Here is an 18,649-nt window from a genome sequence, read left to right on the forward strand (position 1 = left end):
CAAACTAATTAAAAATAACACAGAGCCTCCCACAATGAGGTACAATGTAAAATCTACAAGTAACTTGGATCAGAATGCAAGGGAGCATCTTGGAACAGATTCCATGGCAGTTCTGCAGGCTTCAGATTGCAGGCACGCTAATGAATTACATTCAAATCAGGATGCATGCAACGCTCATTCTTTTTTGCACTGTGACCCAAAATGCTGAATAAAGAGATACATTCAGAAACGGAGTAATAAACTCAAATCCACCATATTCTATAATCTGGGTAACTGTTAATATAAAGGCCTTGGGCAGAATCCTTTAGTCTATCTTCCCTAAATGGGGGTGGGGGTGTAGCGGTGACTCACGCCCCCCTTCTCTTTGCTGCGGCGATACCAGAGTTCCCGGTTAAAGGGGTTGTTTGAGGGGAGGCTTTGGCCATATGCCTAGAGGTCGTCAGTGCTCTCCCCTGCGGCGGCGGAGTAACTGCTTGAACATATGTTCTCCAGAGCCAGCCCATCTCCCCCCCCACACACACTCTGGATAACCCTGATGTTCCCCAGATCCCCAGCTGGGGATTGGGAAGGATAAACACCCAATGCCTGAGCCAAGGTCTATCCACATCTGAAACATAATAAAGTTATGGCCAATTTCAATCCCATAGCATATTGTCTTGAGTCGTTATTCCACACGGGGGCCGCTCAGGGTTTTGGGGGACTCCGCCTGTCCACACAATGGCAATCCCCAACCTGTCTAACAACTCTTCCTCTTTCCCTTCCACATTGTCATTGCTGACACAACTCAGATTCCTTTTGTGAGTTGACTCTTTTTCCTCCTCCTCTTCCACTTTCCCTCACAAATAATAATAATAATAATAATAATAATAATAATAATAATAATAATTTTTTATTTATACCCCGCCCTCCCCAGCCAAGGCCGAGCTCAGAGCGGCTTACAAGCAATAATAAAAACAAGATGAATGATTACAACTTAAAAACAAAAATAAAATACAACATTAAAATAATGGAACATTAAAATATTAAAATGTAGCCTCATCGCAGGAGGAGAAGGAAAAGAAAAAGAAAGAGAGGGAGGGAGGGAATCAAATTGGCTCCAAGCCAAAGGCCAGGCGGAACAACTCTGTCTTACAGGCCTTGTGGAAAGAAATCAGATCCTGTAGGGCCCTGGTCTCATGAGGCAGAGCGTTCCACCAGGCCGGAGCCAGAGTTGAAAAGGCCCTGGCTCTGGTTGAAGCCAATCTAACTTCCTTAGGGCCTGGGGCCACTAGGGTGTTGTTATTTATGGACCTTGAGGCTCTCCGTGGGGCATACCAGGAGAGGAAGTCCTGTAGGTACGAGGGTCCTATGCGGTGAAGGGCTTTAAATGTCAAAAGCAGCACCTTAAATCTGACCCTGTACTCCACCGGGAGCCAGTGCAGTTTGAAAAGCACTGGGTGAATATGCTCCCATGGCAGAGACCCCGTGAGGAGCCTCGCTGCAGCATTCTGTACCCGCTGGAGTTTCTGGGACAGCTTCAAGGGCAGCCCCGCGTAGAGCGAATTACAGTAGTCAAGCCTGGAGATGACCGTTGCATGGATCACTGTGACCAGGTCGGGGCGGGAAAGGTAAGGGACCAACTGCTTGATGCGGCGAAGGTGGAAAAATGTCACCTTGGCTGTTGCTGTAACTTGCGCCTCTATGGAAAGTGAGGCGTCAAGGATTACACCCAAACTCTTAACGGAAGGCAATGGCACTAATTGGGCCCCCGCAAGAGAAGGGAGTTGGTCCCTCATCCCCATGCCATCCTGACCCAGCCATAGGACCTCTGTCTTCGAAGGATTTAGTTTCAATCGGCTCCCACGAAACCATCCAGCCACAGCTTCCAAGCATCTGGTCAGTGTGTTTTGGGCCAAGTCGGTGTGGCCATCCATCAGCAGATAAAGATGAGTGTCATCAGCATATTGGTGACAGCCCAGCCCAAAGCTCCGGATAATCTGGGCAAGGGGGCGCATAAAGATGTTAAAAAGCATCGGGGAGAGAATTGTGCCCTGCGGCACTCCACACACCAAGGAGTGGCACGATGACATTTCCCTCCCTAGTGCCACCCTCTGTCCCCGACCAGAGATAAAAGAGCACAACCAGTTACGGGCTATGCCCTGTATCCCCACGTCTGCGAGGCGGTGGTCCAGAAGATCATGATCGACCATGTCAAAGGCTGCTGACAAATCTAAAAGGATCAGCAGTCCTGACCTGCCTCGATCCAGTTGTCTACGGAGATCATCTGTTAGGGCAACCAGAGCCGTCACCGTCCCAAAACCAGGACGGAAACCGGACTGAAATGGATCTAATGCCGATGTTTCCTCCAGAAACCTACCAAGCTGTTCAGCAACCGCTCTCTCAATTACCTTACCCAAGTATGCAAGATTTGAAACTGGGCGGTAATTGGATAGGTCTAAGGGATCTGATGAAGTTTTCTTTAAGAGTGGACACACCACTGCTTCCTTCAGTTCCCCTGGGAATGTCCCCGTGTCAAGGGACAAATTGATAATTTCAACCAGGGGGGTCCGTGGAACATCTGGACACTCCCTAATCAGCCAAGACGGGCACGGATCAAGGAGGCAGGTGGTGGGCCTACCAACTTGGAGGAATCTATCCACATCAGTAGGGAGTATCCGATCGAAATGGTCCAACACTGGACCTGAAGTCAGTCGAGGGGCCTCCAGTTTAGTCACTGTATCTAAATTCGCAGGGAGGTCACGGTGGAGCAACAGGACTTTCTCCGCAAAAAAGCTCGTGAATGCCACACAGCTGTGGGTCGAATTTGTGCTTAAATTTGGTTGTCCTCCTAAGGACGTTATTGACCTAATTATTCTAAAAAGTTGTGCTGGGCGAGAGCTAGCGGATGCAATGGAAGCTGCAAAGTAAGATTTCTTAGCAGCTTTCATAGCCATCTCATAGGCTTTCATAAGCGTCCTATAAGATGTTCTTGAGGCTCCGTCACGAGTCCGTCGCCATACTCACTCTAGCCGTCTGAGATCCCACTTCATTTTCCGGAGCTCCTCAGTAAACCAAGGGGCCCGGTTTTGACGGCGTCGCAGAGGGCGCTTAGGCGCGATCTCATCAATGGCTGCCAAGGGCCGGTTATTCCAGTCCTCAACAAGGTCATCTAATGAGTCGCCAGGAGGAGCAGGGTTCCGCAAGGCTTGTCAGAATCTATCAGGATCCATCAGTTTTCGCGGACGAGCCCAAATAGGTTCGCCACCTGAGCCGGGGAGGAGCGGGAAGTCAATCTTGGCTTTCAGAGCGTAGTGATCAGACCATGGCACTTCCACAGCGGGGAGCATGATCACATCTATGCCAGCCCCAAAGATCAGATCCAGCGTGTGGCCTGCTTGATGAGTGGGGCCCAAAACAAACTGGGAGAGCCCTAGTGTTGCCATGGAAGTCACTAGGTCCAGAGCCTGTGAGGAGGGAGCGGCATCGGCATGGACGTTGAAGTCTCCCAAAACCAGTAGGTTTGGGAACTCCAAGGCCCAGCCCGCCACCAACTCCAGCAGGTCTGACAGGGTGGCTGCAGGTGTGCTGGGTGGTCGGTACACCAGCCAGACAGCCAAGCTCTCCTTGGTGCCCCACACGAGACCAACACATTCAATGCCGGAGATCGCCGGTGATGGCAGAGCTCTGAAAGAGTCATCCTCCCGGAATAACAACGCTACTCCTCCCCCCCGACCCACAGTCCGCGATTGATGGAGGACAGAGAAACCTGGGGGTGTTATCTCATGTAGGGAGACTACTTCGCTTTCCCGTACCCAGGTCTCCGTCACGCAAGCCAGGTCAATCACCTGCGAGACAAAAAAGTCACGCATGGTGGCGGTTTTGTTGCCTATGGACCTGACATTGCACAGCACCAATGACGGAGGTGTGTAATCCTTGCTCTCCCTACCCTCATCCCTTGGGATGGGGCGTAGATTGGAAGGGGTTCGAGGATCACTGCATCTCGAAACCCTTCGCCGATAGGGATATCTAGCCCCACCGCCATTCCACCCTAGCCCTTCAATTGTGGAAATCCCAGATCCCATACTAGCTTCCCGAATAGATGGGTAACATCCCCTCAATAACAAGTCATCCTTGGGCCAGGACTCCTGGGTCAAAATGGTATGGGAAAGAGGTGGAGGTCTGATAGGGTAAGTATCCCTAGAAGATAAAACCCAACCAACCGCACCCCAAGCAGGGGAGACAGTCCCATGGTGTTTCATTAACTGTCAATCCCCCTCTCCCTCCTGGGTTAATTGGAGGATTGTTGGTTCTATCTGTGGCTGTGGAAGTGTTAATGAGGTATGTGTTATAAAATGTGGATCACTGGCCAACAAAGAGCCAGATTCGAATTCGGAAGATCTGTCTATCCTGTCTCGCCAGGAGTACAGTAGAGAAGGCTGATCATTCTGATAAGTTTTTGGAACATTAGGCAAAGGTCCAGATGTAGATTTGGTGCTGGATATCTCCAGATTGTCAGCAACATAGAGTTCTTTAGGTGTTGTTGCCATAGAAATGTTGGAGGCGCCAAATTCCTCATCTAATTTGCTGTCGTTTGAAAAGGGAACAGGGAGTTGCACTGATGTCTTTCTATGAGATAAAGAGCTGTTGGACGTCTTTAAATATTGTGCTCTAGGCTCTACTGTCCTTATATTTTGGGTAGAAATCTCAGTCTTTATACTCATTAGCCTCTTCTTCAGGTCTTATAATTCTAGGCTTACAAAGTTCTTTTCTTCCTTTGGGCAATTAGTATTTCTAGTTTTGAGCTTGGTTTCCTTTATCCGCATTAGCTTTGACTCTATGCAAGGGACCAATTGCCTCCTAGTTTCGTCCTTAAATACCCTCACTGGGCGGAGAGAATGGAACCACCATAGGGTATCCTTTATCTCCATGAGTCGAGATGGGAGGGTTGATGACCTAAAGGTCATAAATAGGTGCATGGTGTTTCTCAAGGTAGGCAGGAAGTGGAAATTTTCTAGATCTACATTTTGGTAATGGTAATTCAGGAGCTGAGACAAGGACATAGTAATTTGTCTGCGGTTCATCCACCTATGAGTGTATCGGTGAATCTCAAGCATTATCTGGTTTGTTTGCAAGACTTGACACAACCTCACTTCATCCATAGTTTGAGTTGGTGAGTTGTTAACAGAGTCATTTCTTATCATCCTTTTAAGCCCTTGGGCATTTAAAGGGGAGGAACTAGTATCCAATTGTTTCTCAATGTTAACTATTCTGGTGAGGATTTCATCCAGTCTTTGGAGAACCAGAACCATAGTTTCTGCAGACAACGTGCAAATCTCTTGGTAGGGGTGCGTATCCCAAACTGGTTGAAAGCAGGTTCCTCTGATATCTTGTTCTAGAGGCATGGGTGGGTCAGCGTTAGGAGTGGGAGGAATCCCTCCTGCTCCTGCTCTTGCCCTCTTGGACGGATTAGCTTTTTCTGGGAGGAGGGGGGTCGGGTCATTGACATCCTCCTTAAGGGGGGGTGAGGTTCCCCCAGCGTTGTCACTCACTGTTTGTTCTATTTCCTCCGTTTTCTCGGTTTCCTCAACCCGCTCTGTTTCTGAGCCAGGGCAGATGGTGTTGGCTCTCTGCCGATTCTTTGTTTTAGAGGAATTGTGAGTCTCAATAATGGTCTTCTGGCTCTTTGCACCTCGTTTTCTCCTTCCAGCAGGCATTCTCAATAAGGAAATGACAGTTGGAGGAGTCCCCCTACTTATCTCTAAACCATCCTGGTTTTTTTGCCTGTATACCTGCATGATGCCCCAGTCCCCCCAGAAAAGGTCTTCTTGCTGGGATCTAGCCAGAATGCTCTAAAATGCTGCCCTTACTTACAGAGGACAGTCTTAGCACCCTTATTTACCACACTTCTGGCCCCCTCTCCTCAGCTGTGTGTGGTGTCTCAGCTGCTGAGCAAAGCAGGGAGTGACAGCAAACGTCAGGATTCTGCCGAAATGCCTAGAAATCTCACAAAGTTTTTCTTTCAATAATTAACCCCATGGGGGGAAAGTGTAATCTCATTCAAGAGTTTATATTTCGCTATAGATTATTATAGTCCCTGGTTGGATGCCTTTGTTGGAAGCACATATCCTTAATTACTAATTACCTTGTCTCAAGCCTTATGTTATCTGATTATACACATGAATGCAAATATGGATCACATACATTGTTTTCAGATTTCAAAATGCCCAATTTTTAAAAATCAAAATCTCAAGGTTTCTGGGGTTTTATTTTGAAAAAACAATAAGTATTCTCATCTGCAACGTTCCTTGTATTTTTCTATTTATTTATTTTTTAAAAAATATTTTTTATTAACAAACCAATCAAATCACATTCATTCCAATTTGCAGAGCCAAATTTTAAATTTTTGTTGGGGGTACCCATATTTCGAGCTCCGAAAGGGATCCGATCATCTTATTGCTGCTGCTTTGATGTTGACAGTTCTGTGCAAATAATGTTCACAATTCTGTCCAATCCTCTCTTTGATGTTTTCCTCATCTCTTCTTGTTGTTTTCGTATATTTTTCCTTTCTGGCTCCCTCTCCTCAGCTGTGTGTGGTGTCTCAGCTGCTGAGCAAAGCAGGGATTGACAGCAAACGTCAGAACCTCTTCACACTCATGTTGCAATTCTTTGAAATATGTGTTTGAGGATCCTCTGATGTTGCACTGTAAGGTCTGATGACGCTGAGAGAGGCTGGCTAAATGTGAAATGCTGATCACTCCTCTTTGTCATGTACTTCACAAGGCACCCAGTTAAAAGCGCTGATCATAGAGCAATATCCCCAGGCAGAATGTGCAACTCTCTCTGGGCTTCTTCCAATCATTCCTGGCTGAATGAAGCACACTGTCAGGTTTGGAATGTACATCTGACACACGCATAGAGAACTGACATTTTCCCCTTTCTCTGGGGTGAATGGAATCTTTCCCTAGCCATGTTCTAGGTCTGCAGGAGAGGGAGAGAAACAGAGAGAGCATCCCTTCTTTCCCCTTGATACCCTTGACCCAAGAACAGTGCACTCCTATCTGGGATGGCCATCCTCTTTCACCGAGCATGCAGCTTCGGGGTGTGTGTGTTTGTTTGTGTGTGAGTGTGTGTGTGGATATTTTCACCCCCTCCCATTGTGAGAATCTCCTGATATGATGTTTTCAGAAAGGAGGGGGAGCAAACTGTTCTTTGCTTCTTCCTCTCCTGCCTGACTCTGTGGGGAGTCTGAGTGTTATCTATGTAGAGATTAGATGGCTGAGTGAGAGCTGTAACACTCATTCAAGCCAGTAGCGCTTCAGATTTAGCTTGCAGAACTTATTAGAAATAAAAGAAGTTATGCTTCACAGCTTTCTTCCGTGTTGTTTATACTCTGCTGAGTTTGGTGCCCACAACTCACAGTTGTGTATCCTGTGCACTTAGACCTGCTTTAGAGGAGTGGAAGGTCTCTGGAAGTACTCCAGTCTTCTAGCCCAGTTGGGGCAGATCCAGTTGTTGAGCCCAGTCCTTGGCATCGGCTCAAAGGCGTACTGACAGGGGGGTGTGCATGGACCGATGAGGGAGGGAGGGGACACTTGCCTAGCAAGCCAGATCAGCCAAATCAACCCTGGCGATCAATGGGCAATGGAAGTCGCAGCCAGATCACCCTCACATCCAAACATATAAAATCATAACTACCTAATACTTATTTCAGTGGTGTTTGCTGCTGCTGAAATAACTAACTATGGCATTATGTTCCCTACATTTCTGATCTATATTATTACATGTTAGGACCCTTTTTATACTATATATGGAGGCTGTTCTTTTTAGATGTAGGGCTGTAGCCAGCTAAGTTCTACTCAGTGTAGACCTGTTGGAAATAATGTATCTAAGTTAGACATGTCCCCCCCCCCCCATGCCTAGGAGTGAAACCTAGGAATGAGCAAAATAAGTGAAAAATGAATAGAACCAAAAATATAATTATGATGCAGATAGATAGTGTTTATTATAGTGGAAAGAGGAGATCATGAAAGCATTTCTTAGGTGAGCGGCTTCAAATAGGTCAACAATCCTTTCAGCCACAAAAGAGTTAAATGACAAAGTGACAGATGAATTTATAATTGATACAAGGCAAAGGTACACAGCGGAAGGAAGAAATTCTCAGGGAACTGGAAGCATCAGAACTCTTGCAGGCCTGAAGGATATTCTGAGTGCCATCAATGAGCGATAGAAAGGCAACAGAAAGGATGTGCTTAAGAGAGATAGAAGGAAAGCTCAAAGAAGCATTGATCAAGGATGTGTAGGCGAGAGTGTCAGAGATGCTGAGCAACCTTTTGATCCAATCCATTCTGGTTTGTCTGGATGGTGGAGGCTCGGCATTCCTGACACCATACAATGATAGAATTGTCGAGTTGGATGGGACCACAAGGGCCATCAAGTCCAACCCTCTGCAATGCAGGAATCTCAACTACAGCATCCATGACAAATGGCCATTAGACGTTGATCCATGGTGTGCATTTCAGGTACCATTCCCCACACCCCGTTCCTGTGGGGGATCAAAATCCCATTCAAAAGAGAGACAAGCTCATCTTCGTCTCAGTATAGGAACTGTTGCTGGATGAGAAGGGAGATTGTAAGCAAAAGAATTTGGTTGCATCAGTGAAGGCAGCTGCATTGCTGGTGAAGGAGCAAGCATGCTAGCCTGAGTTATCTGGGCAGGGCTGGGGTTGGGGAGAGTGGTGTTTGTTCCCTCTTTCATAACATCAATCTCCATCTCCACCCAAATTGTCATCGGCCTAAGTGTTCCGTCGTCTGCCCGCGTCATTACTTCAATAGGCATGCGGCATTTCATAATGGGTGTCATTACAGCTGTAGTCATCGTAGAACAACTGGTGTCAATCTGGAAAAAAATAACATGAAAGTGTTTAAGATGGTGTACACTAATGTCTACTCGGATTCTGTTTAATTACAAATTTTGCATCAATAAATACTATGAGCAATCTTTTCTGAAAGTGGTGTCCAGTTACATCACAGGAAATAGTAAAATATAGCAAGCAGATAGATTTTTAGCAAGGCGATATACAGACACAAAATAACCAAAAAAACCCTTATCCTCCCAACTTTTCCTCCCTTTTTGTGGGGAGAATGAGGTCTTCGTTCCTCACACACCTGCATGGCAACAGCATTGGGCGAGTCAAAACTACAAATTTGAGGAGGGGGGTATACAAGTTCAAAGAGTGACCTTAGGTGGTCCTTGGTTACTTTGTTAAAGGCTTAGTCAGATAAAAAAAACTCTCCTATACAGTCGTACCTTGGAAGTCGAACAGAATCCATTCCGGAAGTCCGTTCAACTTCATAAGCGTTCAGAAACCAAAGCGCGGCTTCTGATGGGACGTAGGAAGCTCCTGCAGCCGATCGGCAGCTACAGAAGCCCCATTGGATGTTCGGCTTCCAAAAATTGTTCGCAAACAGTCACTTCCGGGTTTCTGCCGTTCGGGAACCAAAACGTTTGAGAACTATGCTGTTCAAAAACCAAGGTACGACTGTAGTACCCTCAGTATGTGAATAGAGTGAATCCTCATTCCTCATAATGCACTTTGTGTCCCTGGATTAGACAATCCACTCAGGCTAAAACAAATCCATTACACTATTCCAGCTATGTAAGTATTTTCATGTTTCCACTGCGATTCACACCAAATCTATGAGGCAAATGTGAAAGTTTGCAACTTTCTAATTACCCTGCTCCTCAAAAATAAAATAAAAAAATGTCTAGTAGCACCTTAGAGACCAACTACGTTTGTTCTGGGTATAAGCTTTTGTGTGCATGCACACTTCTTCAGATACTCTGAAACAAAAGTCACCAGACCTTAACAGTGTCTCAGAAAAATTTTACACATTTATTGGGAAGACAGGCGAACTAATATCAGCATACTGGAAGAAGCAAAGATCACCAGTGTTGAAACAATGATTCCTCAACATCAACTTCGTTGAACTGGTCATGTTATGTGGATGCCTGATGATCCTCTTCCAAAGCAACTACTCTATTCCGAACATAAAAATGGAATGTGTAATGCTGGTGGTCAACAAAAGAAGTTTAAAGACTGTCTAAAGGCAAATTTAAAAAAATGTAGTATAAACACTGACAACTGGCCTGCGAGTGTTCCAGTTGGAGAACAGCCTTTACCAAAGATGTCATGGGCTCTGAAGACACTCATAGTCAGGACTCAAGGGAGAAACGTGCTATGAGGAAGGCACCCTTGGCAAATCCACACCGTGATCAAATCCTGCCCAGAAACCAATGTCCCCACTGTGGAAGGATGTGTGGATCCAGAATTGGCCTCCACAGTCACTTAGGGACTCATTGTTAAAACCATGTTTATGGAAGACAATCTTACTCGGCTATGAGTGATTACCAAAGAAGAATGAAGATATATAGGGGAGACATTTCTCATGAAGTTAGTAGGAGATGGGTGATTGACTCAATGGGTATGGTAAACCTGTTGACGACTGTTAATGACTGAAATAAGTCCTACAGGAAAAAGCAAGGGATAGTATGCAGATGACCAAAAATAGCTCTAGCTGTTCCTTAAGTTTTCAAAACACAATCCCTAGCGAATCTCCTCCAGAGTCACCGAATGCCTCTGTGCCCTTTTCCTATGAAAGCTTTGATTTAAAGACAACTTACCAACAGCAGGAAAGGCTGAGCAACCGAAGTCAAGGGAAGCTGGAAGACTCTGGTGAGGAAGACAGAAATGTCTGGAGCATTTATACCGTTTGCTTTTGGCTTCCACGCCTTGAGTCAGCATTGCTCTTTCCTAATGCGCACTTGGCAGAAATGCCTAGAAATCTCACAAACATTTTTCTTTCAATGATTAACCCCACGGGGGAAGAGTGTACTCTCATTCAAGAGTTTATATTTCATTATAGATTATTATAGTCCCTGGTTGGATGCCTTTGTTGGAAGCACATATCCTTCATTACTAATGCCACCATGTCCCAACCCTTATGTTATTGGATTATACAAAAGGACGCAAAAAAAAAAAAAATTGCGTTTAAGGTCTACGTTTGGCCTCACTGAGGGGCAGTATTTCAGTATGAGTAGGGAAACCAGAGTAGCCCTTGACATTGTTTTAGGGAAAAAAGCACTGGTGACATCCATTGTTTTCAGATTTTTAAATGCCCAGTTTTTTAATCAAAATCTCAATGTTTCTGGGGTTTCATTTCCAAAAACAATAAGTATTGCCGGACTATTTTGAATTGGGTGATGGTCTGCGCCTACAGATCTGTACACAGAATCTGTCGACCATCCCGGTCATCTTCTTGTCTTTGCCTAACAGCAAAAGGTCAAATTTTTGCTTTTGCGGGAGGTCAGTGAGCCTCACCAGTAGGGGATCCATGATATTACTACGTGCCTCTTCATAAGAGGGACATCTAAAGAACAAGTGTTCTGGGCTTCCTATCTCTCCCAGTGAACAGGTGCAAAGTCTCTGAGCATTGGGGACTTTTCTAAAAGCTCCACCCAAGACCGGCGAGAGAAGAGCTGAGCGTCTGGCGAGTGTAAAGGCCCTTCTTGCATCCCAAGAAACGAGAAAGAAGAGATATGCTGCCGGTGCGGCTATATATCTCTCGATTTCTCCAGTTGTATAGTCCTGCTGTCTCTTGGTGTCTAATATACTTTGCCTGACCATAGCTTTTGCCTGGCCCAAGCCCAGACTTAGAAGGGCTTGAGGGGCAAAACCAAATTTCCAGAGGGTGTTCAGGACTGCAGTTTGCCAGCCCGACTGGAATTGGTCACAGAAGATCAATGGGGCTATCCCTCGGGGGAGCAGGTTCAATGTCAGCCATTTGCAGATTGATGTTAGGCAGATGCTAGCCTCCACTCTCATCACCCCCGTTTCCAATCTAACCCATGCGTTTGAGACACATCTGGGGACTTGGAGGAGAGCACTAAGAAGTCTAGATTGAACTCTCTCAAGTGGGGAGAAAGCAGAGGAAGGTGGGCCCAAAAAGGAACCATGGAGGAGTTGTGCCAAAGTTTTGGCCTTGTATAATTTTAGAGCTGCGGAGAGCCACCCACAATGTAAAACGTACATGTAACTTGGTTCGGAATGCAAGGGAGCTTCTTGGAACAGATTCCATGGCAGTTCTGCAGGCTTCAGATTGCAGGCACGCTAATGAATGGATTACATTCAAAACAGGATGGACACAACGCTCATATTCTTTTTTGTACTGTCACCCAATATGCTGAATAAAGAGACACATTCAGAAACGCAGTAATAAACTCAAATCCACCATATTCTCTAATCTTGGGAACTGTTACTCACAGTTACTCACGTGCGTGCACATACACGTGTGTATATATATATATATAAAGACACCAGTAATTTATGTAAATGGAAAATATAAAGAAGACAAAACATTAACAAATATCAGAGTGACAGACATCAGTATTAGTACAATAAAATAAAATAGATGGAAATAGCCCTCCTAATTGAATCAGGCGTTTGTCATGAGTCAGTGACTCATTCTGGGAAATACTTTAGTAGTAGCATACTTTTCAGCAACTAGTGAAATGTTCAAAATGGTAGAGCCTCTCAGACTTCAATGGGCAAAAGGGCTAGAAGATTTACACAGACACTGCACCTTGATGGGTGGAAATTCTGTACATACATTTGACTTCTGCTTTAATGGATGAGATTGAAGTTGGATCCAGATACAATGGAGGTCCTCACATATCTATAAGTTTATTTTGAGACCCACTTAAGATAGGGGAAATGAAACTATGGTTCTCCAGATGTTGTTGAACTCCAAAACCCCTCAGCTCCAACCAACATGGCCAATGGTCAGGGATGATGAGAATCATAGACAAAGAACATCTGAAAGACCACAGAGATCCCACCCGCATTTCATACTATCCAACTTTCCCAATTTCCCAGGTATTATGAAAGCCATCCCAGCTTCTCATTTGATCCTGGAATGTCCCTATTTTGCCCACCGGTGCTGCCACCACCAAGCTCAGGGAGGAGGAGGATCTGGCTCATGTCCTGAGTGCTGGCGGAAACTGTGGCTGCAAGGGAGCACGCCATGGCCTCTTTCCTTGGGCTGCTCATAGGAGCTGCTGGAGAGGAAGATAGGAGCTACACCATATTCCAGGGCTCAGCAAACCTTTTCAGCAGGGGGCCGGTCCACTGTCCCTCAGACCTTGTGGGGGGCCAGACTATATTTTTTGGGGGGGAAATGAACGAATTCCTATGCCCCACAAATAACCCAGAGATGCATTTTAAATAAAAGGACACATTCTACTCATGTAAAAACATGCTCATTCCCAGACCGTACGTGGGCCAGATTTAGAAGGCGATTGGACCAGATCCAGGCCCCAGGCCTTAGTTTGCCTATCCATGCCATATACTATAAAGTTCTCAGAAAGACCATTCATTATTAATTCTCACAGATGGTCACTCAACAGTCAGCAATAAGTGGATTCATTAACATCATTTTCTCTGGCCTCCACATTCATATAAGATAATAATAGTGGTCTATTCCTTCCCTGAATTCCCTGTTTTTAGGATTTCTGGAGACTTCTGGTTGGCTACTGGGCTAGATGCACCTTTGCTTTGATCCAGCAGAGAATGATCAGAAGCACAGCAGACCAGTGTGATTTGTACTTTGAAATTTGTACACTTTAATTCTTAGACTTTTATGGACTTGGTAGCATAAATTTGTACCTTTCTATGCATTCAGAACGTTGGATGAAGCAGCTTTAGTGCGCTTTATCATAATAGGTTGCTATGTGCTAAGCACTAAGTTCTACTCAGAGTAAAACCATTGAAATTAAAGGACCCACGCTAGTCAACTTCATTAATGCCAGTGGAACTACTCTGAGTAGGAGTAGTACTGGATGCACACCATGACCCAAATACCAAATCAAATTGGGCTTAATCATAAGGATCCAGGCATCAATTAAGTCAGGTTGAAATAGTTCAAGATGGATGCATACCAGGTAGGACAGACTGGGTTCATCTGGGGTTGTTAAGAGGATAAGAATCAGACAGAACTTAGAAGCAGGAATTGGGCAGGATAACCCACAAAAGGCTGAGCCCTACCAAACTGCTGGCTATGTCTTCCCCAGAGAAGGGGTGGCAGATGGATGCCTTTAGGTGTGGGGTACTCATTTGGAGCATGAAGCCCTTTTCAGCCCAATGCTACCTGACACTGCCTCTTGCCTGCTGCCCCACTGGTGAAGCAGTGTCCCACAGAAGAAGAAGAAGAGTTTGGATTTGATATCCCACTTTATCACTACCCGAAGGAGTCTCAAAGCGGCTAACATCCTCCTTTCCCTTCCTCCCCCACAACAAACACTCTGTGAGGTGAGTGGGGCTGAGAGACTTCAGAGAAGTGTGACTAGCCCAAGGTCACCCAGCAGCTGCATGTGGAGGAGTGGAGACGCGAACCCGGTTCCCCAGATTACAAGTCTACCGCTCTTAACCACTACACCACACTGGCTCTCAATGTCTCCACTCAACAGCTGTTGAAAGGAGGCAATCATACTTGCCAGGTGCTTCTTCCCAAGCATGCCTTCTTTGGAGGAAAAAAAAAACACTTGTGAAAGACCACCCTGCAGAAATTAACCCCCATGGGGATTGGGGGAGAGAGACACCATGTCTCCTTTCTGTCAGGAGCTAGCCGGCTGCCGGCTTGCTAACACAGCACACAAGACGTATTTAGCTTGAAGATGTATTGCAAAACAAGTTGTTCACCACAACCGCTCCCGCCGAGCAGCCATGCATCAAATCAAGTTGACTCTTCTGAAGAGTACTTCCGGGACCTGCAGAATAGCCTGAAATTCTGACCCTTACTTTTCGTCGTTTGTTTTCTGTCTAAGACCGTCCCCATTCATCTAGTCTTGGGACTAATAGGGTCAGCAAACTCCCCTTCCGTTGAAGAACTACTCCCCCTCCTATGGGCCGAGAGTGACTGAGATTCTTGAGAGAGCTGGCTACCATCCAGCCCACCCTTTCCGAGCTGATAAGCTGCATTCCTACTAACTCCCGAGAGAGGAGGGTTTGTCTGCCCACAAGTTCCAGTTGTCTGAGAAATCTGCAGGCGTCTCTGTTCTCCCTCTGTTTGACTGCTTTCTATCTCAGGCTGTACTTCTTGGCTTTGGGTTGGCATGTTCGTGACACTTTGCCCTGTCTGCTTCCAGCCATATGTTTAGTTGGGTGTTTGTTTTTTAAGCCGCCTCATTAAACATCACCCCCTGCCCCAACCAATTTGGGATAGGGATCCAGGGTGTTGTGTCTCTAGTTTGGCCCAGAGTGAGTTGGGCTTATTGGGGGCTGAGTCCAAAGCAGATATGGAATGTTGGGTACAGAACAATTCATTAGGAACATCCATATTAGATTTTTGATCTTGGTTGAATGCCATATAAGAAGTGGGGAAGCATGAAGCTGGGATAGCTCAGTTGGTAGAGCATGAGGCCCTTAATCTCAAGGTTGTGGGTTCAAGCCCCACGTTTGGCAAAAGGTTCCTGCATTTGCAGGTGCTGTAGTACATCCAGTCTAGATCACCCTTGTGATCCCTTCCAATTCTACAATTCTGTGAATGGTTATTTCATCCACATCATCCCCAAAACCACATCTGTTTTGAGCAACCACCACTCCTCCTCAAACCTGAGTCTGATTCCCACAGATAAGATAATGAAATGGAGACAATAGAACCACTACAGTGGCACCTCAGGTTACAGATGCTTCAGGTTAGAGACACTTCAGGTTACAGACTCTGCTAACCCAGAAATAGTACCTCGGGTTAAGAACTTTGCTTCAGGATGAGAACAGAAATTGTGCAGTGGCGGTGCGGTGGCAGCAGGAGGCCCCATTAGCTAAAGTGGTACCTCAGGTTAAGAACAGTTTTAGGTTAAGAATGGACCTCCAGAACGAATTAAGTTCTTAACCCGAGGTACCACTGTATTGTGATGCAGATAATTATATTGAAACACAGTGGTACCTCGGGTTTCAGACGCTTCAGGTTACAGACTCCGCTAACCCAGAAATAGTACCTTGGGTTAAGAACTTTGCTTCAGGATGAGAACAGAAATCACGCAGCAGCGGCGTGGCGGCTGCTGGAGGCCCCATTAGCTAAAGTGGTGCTTCAGGTTAAGAACAGTTTCAGGTTAAGAACGGACCTCTGGAACAAATCAGGTTCTTAACCCGAGGTACCACTGTATTTCTAAGGTGAGCAGCTTCAAGAAGGCCAAGAAGGCTGAATGGTAAAATAGCTCACTAAGGAATCATTTATTTCTCTTCATTCACAGCTTCATGTTCTCAAGTCAGTCCAAAAGATCCAATTGTCATTTGCAGTCTCACTTCAATCCCTGTATACTTGTGGCATACAAAGGATGAACAGGTTAAATCGGCTGTGATAAACTGGGCCAAGGACTTAGGACATAATGCACAAAAGGCAGATTGGAAGAGGCTATGGAGAACAGATTTGAAATTCACAGCATGTTGTACACTTAAAGAAAATTATATGAAAATGATGTACTGGTGGTATCTGACTCCTACTAAGTTATCCAAAATGTATAGAACAAGCTCCAATATTTGTTGAAAGTGCAAAGAAATGAGGGTACCTTTTGTAAAAACCAATCAAAAATATTTTTTAAAATCCCTGTATACTTGCGATCATGTCTGTGGCCTTTGGCTCTGTGGGAGTCCCATCAACCACCATCTTACAAGAGGACTCCTTTCATTTGCTGCTGTGTCATTTGGGAAGACTCCCTGTTCCTGTTAATTGCGGTGTGGCATGATTTCTGCCTCCCCTTGATTAATACTTTGGAGGTGTAATAAAATAACACTAATAAGGTGGTGCTGGCTACGGTTGTAGTGGAGCGGCAGTTGCCAAATGGAACAGTTGCCTTTTGCCTTTGCTGTACTGTTTGTACTTTCGACGTGCTGCCTGCCTCTCGGAGTATTGCAAAGATAATATTTCACACATTTTGCTCCAGGGCACACGCTATACTTCCTCATTATTATTCATTACAGTTATGAGAGCCAGGCAAAGAACTGTGAATGTTTCCTTTGATCCTTTTGGCACCTACCCAACTAGTCGATTCATTAAGCATTAAAGGATGGGTATTACTGAAACCTCAATCCAGCAGTCTTGTTGACTGTAATTAAAAAGGAACACCATTTGGTTGAAGGCAGCAATGCTACTGAATATCAGTTTCTGGAAACTGCAGGAGGGGAGAGCCTTGTTGTGCTTGCGGATTTTGTGCAGGCATCTGGTTGTGAGAACAGGATACTGGACTAAGGTTACCAGATTTATTTCAATGAATCCGGGGACACTTTAAATAAATAAACACTACACGTTCGGGACGTTGATGCTGCAGCGATGGCGGTGGCAGAGAGGCGGCTGCTGCCTTGACCTCAACCGCCACGTTTCCCCTTCTTCCGAGGCTTCTATCTCCTTTCTCCATGAGCCTGGGCAGCCCAAGTTGTTGGTTCTTTGGTGGTGGGGGGGAAGCAGTGCTCGGTAGGTCAGGCATGGAAGGCGGAGAAGGAGGGCCGAGAGTGGCGGTGACGGTGAGGCTTGGGCAGCGCAATGCCGCCCTTCCCATCAGAGCAGACCCAATCCCATTCCTACTTGTGTGCAAGCAGGAGGGGGCGGGGATCTCTCAGCTGTGAAGGGAGGCTTCATGCTGCCTATCAGAGCTTGCATGCAAGCAGGAGGGGGCAAGGATCTCTTAATTAGGCAACGGGAAGCATCCCTTCCCAGCTGAGGGATCCCATTAGTTGCTGGGGTCAGGGAAGGTGGACGCAGCCCGGAAGCTGCATCTTAGAGCCCCTGCACCACCATCACATGGGGACTTCTGAGCAGTTCCTGAAGCCAGCCAACTGTCCTGGGGACATTAGATGAAATCCGGGGACATTCCGGGGATGGAATTTGTCCAGGGACTTATTCACAAATCCAGGGACTGCCCCGGGAAATGGGGATGTTTGGTAACCCTAGACTAAATGGGCCAGCACAACCCAAGGCTTCAAGAAATCACTTTATCCTAATCTTCTAAAATATATCCTTTCCACAGACTTAATTGAACCACTGGGGGCTCTGTGTTCCATCTTTGTTGCATTGACTTACATCAAAAATTTAAACCGGATAGCATAAAAAATAATCTGATTTAGAGTTTTCCTGGCTACCTTTCTAGTTGTCTCTGTGTGAGATATCCCAAACTCTACGAAACCAAAAAAATTCCTTCCTGTAGCACCTTAAAGACCAACTAAGTTAGTTCTTGGTATAAGCTTTCGTGTGCATGCACACTTCTTCAGATACTTTGTGTGTATCTGAAGAAGTGTGCATGCACACGAAAGCTTATACCAAGAACTAACTTAGTTGGTCTTTAAGGTGCTACAGGAAGGAATTTTTTTATTTCGACTATGGCAGACCAACACGGCTACCCATCTGTAACTGAAATCTACGAAACCAATAATCAGTCAATGGAGTTAAGCAAATTTCCATTGACTGGCTATTGACATTGTTCTTGCAGCTAACAATAAAAAGACCAGAGACTTATTCTGGGATTTGTATTGCTTTCTATTGAAAGCAAGGTCAAGGCTGGATCTGGTGTTAATGGTTGATCCGTGTTTAGAAAGATAATGGTAAAAACCTTTATTCAAAAATT

At 45.6% G+C, this 18,649-nt stretch overlaps 2 long non-coding RNA genes across 3 annotated transcripts in view; one reads left to right on the forward strand and one right to left on the reverse strand.

Annotated features, from left to right (window-relative positions):
- Positions 1-18,649, forward strand: part of LOC308465163 — a 47,260-nt gene that overhangs the window by 22,412 nt on the left and 6,199 nt on the right. The gene's annotated exons all lie outside the window — the stretch shown is intronic.
- LOC308465166 lies at positions 7,957-10,944 on the reverse strand. Its single transcript, XR_013980308.1, has 2 exons — positions 10,661-10,944; positions 7,957-8,875 (listed from the first exon to the last, which is right to left on the reverse strand). It is a non-coding gene; the product is annotated as an uncharacterized lncRNA (long non-coding RNA).

This window comes from Podarcis pityusensis (genome assembly GCF_964106645.2).
Source record: "Podarcis pityusensis genome assembly, chromosome: 16".
In the NCBI taxonomy this organism is placed as follows: Eukaryota; Metazoa; Chordata; class Lepidosauria; order Squamata; family Lacertidae; genus Podarcis; species Podarcis pityusensis.